Genomic DNA, 9,904 nt, shown 5'->3' with positions numbered 1-9,904 from the left:
TCACTAGTATGCCTCTACTTGACTAGCTCGTTAATCAAAGATGGTTATGTTTCCTAACCATAGACAAAGAGTTGTTATTTGATTAAAGAGGTCACATCATTAGTTGAATGATCTGATTGACATGACCCATTCCATTAGCTTAGCACCCGATCGTTTAGTATGTTGCTATTGCTTTCTACATGACTTATACATGTTCCTATGACTATGAGATTATGCAACTCCCTTTACTGGAGGAACACTTTGGGTACTACCAAACGTCACAACGTAACTGGGTGATTATAAAGGAGTACTACAGGTGTCTCCAATGGTACATGTTGGGTTGGCGTATTTCGAGATTAGGTTTTGTCACTCCGATTGTCGGAGAGGTATCTCTGGGCCCTCTCGGTAATGCACATCACATAAGCCTTGCAAGCATTGCAACTAATGAGTTAGTTGCGAGATGATGTATTACGGAACGAGTAAAGAGACTTGCCGGTAACAAGATTGAACTAGGTATTGGATACCGACGATCGAATCTCAGGCAAGTAACATACCGATGACAAAGGGAACAACGTATGTTGTTATGCGGTCTGACCGATAAAGATCTTCGTAGAATATGTAGGAGCCAATATGGGCATCCAGGTCCCGCTTTTGTTTATTGACCGGAGATGTGTCTCGGTCATGTCTACATTGTTCTCGAACCGTAGGGTCCGCACGCTTAACGTTACGATGACAGTTATTATGAGTTTATGCATTTTGATGTACCGAAGGTTGTTCGGAGTCCCGGATGTGATCACGGACATGACGAGGAGTCTCGAAATGATCGAGACATAAAAATTGATATATTGGAAGCCTATGTTTGGATATCGGAAGTGTTCCGGGTGAAATCGGGATTTTACCGGATTACCGGGAGGTTACCGGAACCCCCCGAGAGCCATATGGGCCTTATTGGGCTTTAGTGGAAAGGTGAAAGGGGCTGCCATGGTGGGCTGCGCGCCTCCCCCCTCCCCTAGTCCTATTAGGACTAGGAGAGGTGGCCGGCCACCTCTCTCTCTCTCTTTCCCCCTTGGGAGTCCTATTTTGAATAGGATTGGGGGGGGAGTCCTACTCCCGGTAGGAGTAGGACTCCTCCTGCGCCTCCATAGGGCTGGCCGCACCCCTCCCCCTTGGCTCCTTTATATACGGAGGCAGGGGGCACCTCTAGACACACAAGTTGATCCTCGTGATCGTTCCTTAGCCGTGTGCGGTGCCCCCCTCCACCATATTCCACCTCGGTCATATTGTTGCAGTGCTTAGGCGAAGCCCTGCGACGGTAGAACATCAAGATCGTCACCACGCCGTCGTGCTGACGGAACTCTTCCCCGACACTTTGCTGGATCGGAGTCCGGGGATCGTCATCGAGCTGTACGTGTGCTAAGAACTCGGAGGTGCCGGAGTAACGGTGCTTGGATCGGTCGGATCGGGAAGACGTACGACTACTTCCTCTACGTTGTGTCAACGCTTCCGTTGTTGATCTACAATGGTACGTAGATCATACTCTCCCCTCTCGTTGCTATGCATCACCATGATCTTGCGTGTGCGTAGGAAATTTTTGAAATTACTACGTTCCCCAACAAGTACATCCGAAACTAGGGATGGAAACGTAAAACCGCGACGCAATAAGGACCGTCGCCGGACTAAGGAAAAAAGTACGAAGAGCACGGCAGTCAACACCGGATTCAAAATCTCACGATAGAATCAGAAAAAGGCGCCCCTCCAAGATAACAGGGACGACCTATCCAACCTAAACAAAATCTTGGATAGGATATGTCAAATACACAGCACTCCCGGAAAGCCTGCTAACCATACCCACAGAGATTGTTGGGTTTTCAAACAATCCGGCAGACTCAATGCCGAACACAAGGGGCTCGACACACCAAGCGAAGACGAGGACGAACCCCAAAAGCAGAGTACCAGGAAACAAAAGAATTTCCCACAAGAAGTAAAAATAGTAAACTTACTCCACATAACAAAACGTGTCGCGCCCATAAAGGTACGCGCCCCACGGCCTATCCCAAAGGAATCCCGCCACTGCTTGTCAAAACCAATCAACTTCGATCATCTGGATTATTCTAGAAGTGTCAGGAACCCAGGCTGGACTGCCCTGGTACTCGATCCAATAATTGGCGGACTCCAGTTTTCAAATGTCCTTATGGACGGTGGCAGCGGACTCAACCTGATATATCAGGACTCAATCCGCCACATGGGGATCGACCCAAAAAGAATTCGCCACAGCAAAACCTCCTTTCAAGGAGTAACGCCAGGTCCGGACACCCATTGCATGGGTTTTCTCCGGCTCGAGGTTATTTTTGGCTCTGCCGATAACTTCCGTCGCGAAAAGCTGACTTTCCACATCGTCCCATTCTCAAGTCACTATCAAGCACTGTTGGGACGCGAAGCTTTCGCCCGCTTTAACGCAATACCACATTATGCATCTCTTACGCTTAAGATGCCCGGTCCATGTGGCATCATCTCCTTAAAGGGGAAGCAGTGAGAACACCTCCCCCTAGCGGAGGATTGTGCGGCTGCTTTAACAGCCCCACAATACAATGGCTTCACCAGCCAGAACATCAGAACATGTCATTAAGACCACGGACACGGATAGACGAGTCTGGCACAAAAGTATCGTTGATAAAGGCTTAGTGGCCATATACCCCTGCACTAGGGGCTTCACACGTATAAAATAAGAGACAATAAAGCTCAATTTTTCATATTTTACTTTACACTTTGTTTATTTCATATAACTTTTGTTTGGGACGCCCCTTTTTCAACTTAGTTGCTCTCCTTTTACAGATGAATGTCGTGTTGCGCCCGTCCAGGATACGGCACAACGGAGACACAGGCGCAGACGTGCAGTAGGGACCCGTTCCAAGGATTCTTTTTAGATTAAGACCCTGCGTAAACCTTTTTTACTGTCTCTTGTTGATACACATCCCCTGGTTCTATGACCAAGGAGGAGGCTGGCGTCTTGGCATGTGGCCACGTCAGAATTCTTGCGCGTACCTGGACACTAGGGGCTTATACCTCAGAGCGTTACCTCGCCCGCTCTCATAAAGACCAAATACCTTAGGGAGTGTTCGGCGTCGCGAGTTTGGCCTTATATGCATCAGCTCCGAGTCATGATTTTGGTGAAATGTTGGGTTGCCCGGCTCCTGTGTTCGGCCGCCTTACGTTCCGCTCTATCGGCTAAGGCGGCACCAGGAGAACTACTGCGACTGTGCCCTGGTTCGGCCAGGCGAGCACCTTAGTGGAGAAAGCCAAAAACCGACTGTCATGATATGGCGTGAGACTGGTCAACCACTCGATGACTCTCTGGAATCTGTAGGATTCCTCCGCATTAATGAAGGGCCGTTTCTCGGCCAGGCACATAAGCGCCCCGAATTCGGGCGAGCGCAGTCGCCACCAGGGGCTACCTAAATAGTCCCATTGTCAAGCTCCTATGGCTAAGTGAAAGTGTTAAAGCATTATAGTCCGGTTGCCTAGCTCGCTGCGCTATCACCTCCTTTGTAGGACCAAGACGTTGGATTAAGTGTGAAAATGCGCCTTCTGCGAGCACCCCCGCACTATGTGCGTGGGGGCTGAAGCCAACGACTGCAATCTTTCAGATTTTGTATATATATCTTAAAATGGCCGCACAGGAGGTGTTCCAAATACCTGAAGGCACAAGTATAAAAGGCTACTACAATTCATCAAAATATTGCTTTATAATTACATATGCTATCAGAACATAGCATCCTTCGAGCACCGCGTCTCTATTACACAAGCGCCTTCAAGGACTTCCTGAAAATAGTGCTCGGAGGGTACTCGGCTTTTGTCCGAATCTCGGGATGCAACAACGGTGGTCTCCATCTCTGCCTAGTATGTCTTGACACGGGCAAGAGCCATCCGTGCGCCCTCTATGCATGCTGACCTCTTCATCACATTGATACGTGGCACCGCGTCAAGGAATTGCTGCACCAAGCTGAAATAACTCTTCGGCTCCGATCTCCCCAGCCATAGATGACCCATGACGTACTTCATGGTAAGTCTGGACAATCTATTCAGTTCGGCCCATTGAGCCAGACGATCGTCCACTGCCAGTGGATGCTCTGGATTCTGGAACTGCGACCAGAAAAGCCTTTCCACTTCGCGATCTTCTTGATCTCGAAAGTATTCGGTCGCATCAGTAGCACTCGCTGCCAAATCCAGATAGGTGTCCTCCGCACTCCACATCCGGTCCAATGGAGCAAACTTCGGATCGCAAAACTTCCTCTGCAGCATAAAGGGCTTTCCAACTGCAATCTGTCCGGCCTGACACAGCTCCTCCTTCGCAGCTCTTATCGCAAAGCGAGCGTCCTTGGCATCAGCAACGGCCTTCTCTAAGTCCGTCTGTCTCGCCCGGTCTTCTTTCTCAAGAAACTTGCAAAGGTCAGCAGCACTTTTTAACTTCACGGCCATCACGGCCATCTCCTTCTTGCTTCGGCAGTGAGCAGCCTGTTCGGCTCTCAGCTCTTCAAGGGCCTTCTCGGCAGCCGCATCACTTTTCCTGGCTTGTTCCTTAGCTTGGGCAAGTTCCGCCCGAAGACTCTCCACGGCGGCCGCACCATCTGTGTCAAGCACACACATTGTAAGATACTGGCATAAAGCTCCTCTTACCAGATGCCGCCCGAGGAATTGCATACCTTGAGCCTCATCAAGCCGCTCATTGACGAGCGCGATGTCGGCATCTGCCACGTCAAGTTGCCGCTTTAGTTCGGCAAAATCATCAGTTCGGCTCGATTCCGGACACTTCGCCACCTGTATACAAAGGCGACATTTTACACCTGGGATTATGATCCTCTGCGCGCCGTCAATTTTAACAACGCACAGAGTCTCAGGGGCTACTATCTACACAGGGCACATCTTGTTTATGCGCAACTGACAAAGAAGTACATTATCAAACGTACCTCAAAACCCGTCAGCAAACTTCTGACGGCCTCATGCAATCCGCTTTCCGTGGACGAAATCCTTCCAATCACCGTACCCATCAATGCACGGTGCTCCTCTGAGATAGAAGCTCGCCCCAACAGAATCATCAGCTCCTCCGACCGCGCATCGGACGGTGCCAGACTCATCCTATGACCTCCATCGAAGGCTGGACGCGGAGAACCTTGGGGGGACATATGGCTACCTTCCACCCCTGCCGGATTCGGAGAAACCCTCCGTGACGACACCTCAGGGTCGCCTGCCTCGCCAGGCGGTACGGCAGGGGGAGGCATTCCACTCTCCATCATCTCCGGAAGAAGATCCCCCGAAGATGAGCTCTGTTGAGAAGGGCTGAGGTCCGAGCTACAAAGTAAAATTTCGGTTAATCTTCTCAGATAAAAAGCAAGGATTTCTCTCATCCCTCTAAAGGAAAATCTTTCTCTACTTACGGCTCGCTGGAGGGCAGATCCCTTTGAGGGCGTAGTTCGGCCGAGGATCTCCCCGGCGTCGGACCCTCTGACGAGGACTTTTCCGCCCGCTTTGAGGCCATGGTCTCCGGGTCGTCAGAGGCAGCCCTCTTCTTCCCCTTAGGAGAGGAATTGTCGGTTCTTCCCTTCGGAGCAGCCTCCTTCGAGGAGGCCATAGTTTCCTTGTCCTCCCCCTCACTTCCCTCCAAAGGCACGATCTTCAACATCCTGACTAGCACGGGATCCGGCCTGGTCTCAGGAAGGGGAGCCAGACACCTGATCAGCTTTGCCTTCGCTATCCACTCCTGTTTAAAAGGACAGCTCTTTTAGGGGCGAATTTATGACAATTTTATGGATAGCGAGTCCGGGCACAAGGTTACTTACTTGAGTATCCGGGCGATTGCAGCTTAAACATGTGTCCTCGGTCAAATCCGGACACATTGCTTGTGATCCGAAGAACATTTTATACATATCCACGGGCATTGCGCCCATAAAATGCTGGAGAGCTTGTGGTCCCTCCGGATTAAACTCCCACAGACGAAGGGAGCGACGTTTGCCGGGCAGTGTTCGGCGAATCATCATGACCTGCGTCACCTTGACCAGGTTGATGTCTCTTTCTAAGAGATCCCTAATGCGGCCCTGCAACAAGGGCACATCTTTGGATAACCCCCAATCTAATCCTTTGTTGACCCATGATGCTACCCGTGGTGGGGGATCCGAGCGAAAGGCAGGAGGCGCCACCCACTTGGTGCTCCTAGGAGCGGTGATATAGAACCACCCTCGTTGCCACAAGCCGAGCTCCTCTTGAAAGGAGCCCTCGGGCCATGGAGCATCAGCATTCTTACTTATGACAGCGCCTCCGCACTCTGCGTGCCATCCCTCGATCATCTTCGGCTCCACTCCAAAAGTCTTGAGCCATAATCCGAAGTGAGGAGTAACACGGAGGAACGCTTCGCACACAATGATGAATGAGGAAATGTGGAGGATGGACTCCGGAGCTAAGTCATGAAATTCCAGCCCATAATAGAACATCAGCCCCCTCACGAAAGGATCCATCGGGAAGCCTAACCCCCGAAGGAAGTGAGACATGAACACTACGCTCTCACCGGGCTGGGGACTGGGAATAGCCTGCCTTTGAGCAGGCAACCTATGCAAAATTTCGGTGGTCAAGAACTTAGCCTCTCTCAACTTTAGCACGTCCTCCTCCATGGGCATCCATCGGCCTTGAAGGTCGGAACCGGACATTGTCGAAGGTCCGAAGTGCCTGGAATCTGGAGCCTAGGGTGTTGGAACTCGAGGCGATGGGCGAAGTTGTTTTGAGATTGGAGAAAAGGAGTAAGGCCTTGGTCTCTTTATAAGAGGTTGAATACCAGGAGCCCTCCCCGTAACCGTTTGGGACTCGCCTTTAATCGAGAAGACATGCTAACGGGTACGATTGGGTTACCCACGTCCGTATTGATGAGAATCCCGTAAATAAAGGGGACACAATCTCTGCTTTGACAAGACGTGCCAAGGAAACCGCCTCGCAAAACACGCTGAGGTGGAAAAGTGAAAACAATTCGAATAAAGGCTTGGTCGTAGTGTGATGTCACGCTGCGGAATACGTCAGCGGATTAGATTTGTGTTAATATTATTCTCTCTGTGGCAATACATGGAAACTTATTTTGCAGAGCCGGACACTACTCTTGGTGTTTACAAACTTTTATGAAGAATTTGGAGGAGGAACCTGCCTTGCAATGCCGAAGACAATCTACGCGTTAGACTCGTCGTCATTGAAGCCTGGTTCAGGGGCTACTGAGGGAGTCCTGGATTAGGGGGTGTTCGGGTAGCCGGACTATACCTTCAGCCAGACTCCAGGACTATGAAGATACAAGATTGAAGACTTCGTCCCGTGTCCGGATGGGACTTTCCTTGGCGTGGAAGGCAAGCTTGGCGATGCGGATATTCAAGATCTCCTACCATTGTAACCGACTTTGTGTAACCCTAACCCTCTCCGTTGTCTATATAAACCGGAGGGTTTTAGTCCGTAGGACAACTTCATCATACAACAATCATACCATAGGCTAGCTTTTAGGGTTTAGTCTCCTTGATCTCGTGGTAGATCTACTCTTGTATTACCCATATCATCAATATTAATCAAGCAGGACGTAGGGTTTTACCTCCATCAAGAGGGCCCAAACCTGGGTAAAACATCGTGTTCCTTGCCTCCTGTTACCATCCGGCCTAGACGCACAGTTCGGGACCCCCTACCCGAGATCCGCCGGTTTTGACACCGACACCTACTCACTCACATTGATATCTATTGATGGGCATCTCCATAGCCTGTTGATACGCCTAGTTGATGTGAGACTATCTCCTTCTTTTTGTCTTCTCCACAACCACCATATCATATTCCACCTATAGTGCTATGTCCATGTCTCACGCTCATGTATTGCGTGAAAGTTGAAAAGGTTTGAGAACACCAAAAGTATGAAACAATTGCTTGGCTTGTCATCGGGGTTGTGCATAATTTGAGTATTTTGTGTGATGAAGATGGAGCATAGCCAGACTATATGATTTTGTAGGGATAACTTTCTTTGGCCATGTTATTTTGAGAAGACATAATTGCCTTGTTAGTATGCTTGAAGTATTATTGTTTTTATGTCAATATTGAACTTTTGTTTTGAATCTTATGGATCTGAACATTCATGCCACAATAAATAAAATTACATGGATAAATATGTTAGGTAGCATTCCACATCAAAAATTCCGTTTTTATCATTTACGTACTCGAGGAAGAGCATGAATTAAGCTTGGGGATGCTTGATACATCTCCAACGTATCTATAATTTTTAATTGTTCCATGCTATTATATTATCTATTTTGGATGTTTTATATGTATTAATATGCTATTTTATATTATTTTTGGGACTAACCTATTAACCTAGAGTCTAGTGCCAGTTTCTGTTTTTTTTCTTGTTTTTTAGCTTCACGGAAAAGGAATGCCAAACGGAATAAAACCTCCGCGATGATTTTTCTTGGACCAGAAGACACCGAGGAGACTTGGAGATCAAGTTAGAAGAGCCACGAGGCGGCCACAATGGTGGAGGGCGCACCCAGGGGGGTAGGGTGCGCCCCCTACCTTATGGGCCCGTCGGTGACCCCCCGACCTAGCTTTGCCTCCTATATATTCACATATATTCCCAAACCACCAGAAGCATCCACGAAAAACACTTTTCCACTGCATCAACCTTTTGTTCCCGTGAGATCCCATCTTGGGGCCTTTTTCGGCATCCTGCCGGAGGGGGATTCGATCACGGAGGGCATCTACATAACTCTATTGCCCTTCCGATGAAGCGTGGGTAGTTTACCTCAGACCTACGTCCATAGCTAGTAGCTAGATGGCTTCTTCTCTCTCTTTGATTCTCAATACCATGTTCTCCTCGATGTTCTTGGAGATCTATCCGATGTAATCTTATTTTGCGGTGTGTTTGTCGAGATCCGATGAATTGTGGATTTATCATCAGATTATCTATGAATACTATTTGAATCTTCTCTGAATTCTTATATGCATGTTTTGATATCTTTGTAATTCTCTTTGAACTATTGGTTTGGTTTGGCTAACTAGATTGGTTTTTCTTGCAATGTGAGAAGTGCTTAGCTTTGGGTTCAATCTTGTGGTGTCCTCACCCAGTGACATTAGGGGTAGCGAGGCACGTATGGTATTGTTGCCATCGAGGATAAAAAGATGGGTTTACATCATATACTTGAGTTTATTCCTCTACATCATGTCATATTACTTAAATCATTGCTCTGTTCTTATGAACTTAATACTCTAGATGCAGGCAGGAGTCAGTCGATGTGTGGAGTAATAGTAGTAGATGCAGGTAGGAGTCAGTCTACTTGACACGGACGTGATGCCCATATTACATAATCATTGCCTTGGATACCGTCATAACTTTATGCTTTTCTATCAATTGCTCGATAGTAATTTGTTTACCCACCGTATTATTTGCCTTCAAGAGAGAAGCCTCTAGTGAAACCTATGGCCCCCGGGTCTATTTTCCATCATATTAGTTTCCGATCTACTATTTTGCAATATTTACTTTCAGATCTATAGAACAAAAAACCCAAAAATATTTTATCTTTTGTTTAGTTTTATTTATCTATCTCTATCAGATCTCACCTTTGCAAGTGACCGTGAAGGGATTGACAACCCCTTTATCGCGTTGGGTGCAAGTGTTTGATTGTTTGTGCAGGTATTGGTGATTCGTGCGTTCTTCTCCTACTGGATTGATACCTTGGTTCTCAAACTGAGGGAAATACTTATCTCTACTTTGCCGCATCACGCTTTCCTCTTCAAGGGAAAAACCAACACAAGCTCAAGAAGTAGCACTTCACCATGAAGAGTTTTCGTGAAAGCCATCAAGGATTCCTCATCATTATCCATGCCCTCGTCACACTCATCCTCCACTATCTCACATGAGACATTGGGA

The sequence above is a fragment of the Triticum urartu genome, chromosome 3 (assembly GCF_003073215.2).
Source record: "Triticum urartu cultivar G1812 chromosome 3, Tu2.1, whole genome shotgun sequence".
Classification (NCBI taxonomy): Eukaryota; Viridiplantae; Streptophyta; class Magnoliopsida; order Poales; family Poaceae; genus Triticum; species Triticum urartu.
The sequence above is the reverse complement of the archived record's forward strand: the minus strand, read 5'-3'. Positions refer to the sequence as shown.